The following is a 960-nucleotide window of genomic DNA, read 5'->3' as shown; positions in this document are numbered from 1 at the left end:
AAAAAAAAAAACTAACGATAATTGTCAGTTATTTAGGAATGTAATGATATTAGTGTGAATGGAAGGTTGTGGTGATATCTCTAATGTAAAAAATATGAAGAGAGGTGAAGGGATAAAGAAAGAATGAAGTGAAAAAGAAACAAAAATTAGATTTTTTTTTAGGGAAAATATACAAGTACCTCCTCAACCTATGCCCAAAATTTTAGAGACACACTTATACTATACTAAAGTCCTATTACCCCCTTGAATTTATTTTATAAGTAATTTTCTACCCCTTTTCAGCCTAAGTGGCACTATCTTGAAAATAAAAGTCATCCAACGTTGGGCCCACAAGATAGTGCCACATAAGCCAAAAGGGGTAAAAAATTATTCATGAAATAAGTTCAGGGGGGTAATAGGACCTTAGTATAGTATAGGTGTGTCTCTGAGATTTCGAGCATAGGTTGAAGGGGTACTTGTACATTATCCTTTTTTTTTATAAAACAATAATAATAAGTGACTTGTCATTTAAAATGTGATGTGGATGATGATATGTCATTTTTGTCAAGCCTTTGAAGTGTATACACAACGAAAGGGGTTTAAAATGTTTAGTTTCACTGAGTTTAAGGGTTTAATTGACAAATAATCAGGTAGAATGGTCCAAAATACATACTCATACAAGTACAAGGGTCTATCAGACTATTCCACCGAGATAAGAATATTGAGCGTAATTCAAATAACAGGTTATGGTATCACATCTTTACTATTTTATAACACTGTGAGGATGATTATATACTACGTAACATTTCCTTGTAAAATACATAACAAAATTTTACTTTTTCACTTATCATTGGTTCATTTTTTTTTATCATGTCTCAAAATTATCATATTTTATTGAGCAATTTGAAAGTAATTTTATTTTTACTCATGAGGAGTAATGTTTTTACTATAATAATTGTAAGTATATAATTTTTTTTTTTT

This window comes from Solanum pennellii, chromosome 5 (assembly GCF_001406875.1).
Source record: "Solanum pennellii chromosome 5, SPENNV200".
In the NCBI taxonomy this organism is placed as follows: Eukaryota; Viridiplantae; Streptophyta; class Magnoliopsida; order Solanales; family Solanaceae; genus Solanum; species Solanum pennellii.
This window is presented reverse-complemented; position numbering follows the sequence as displayed.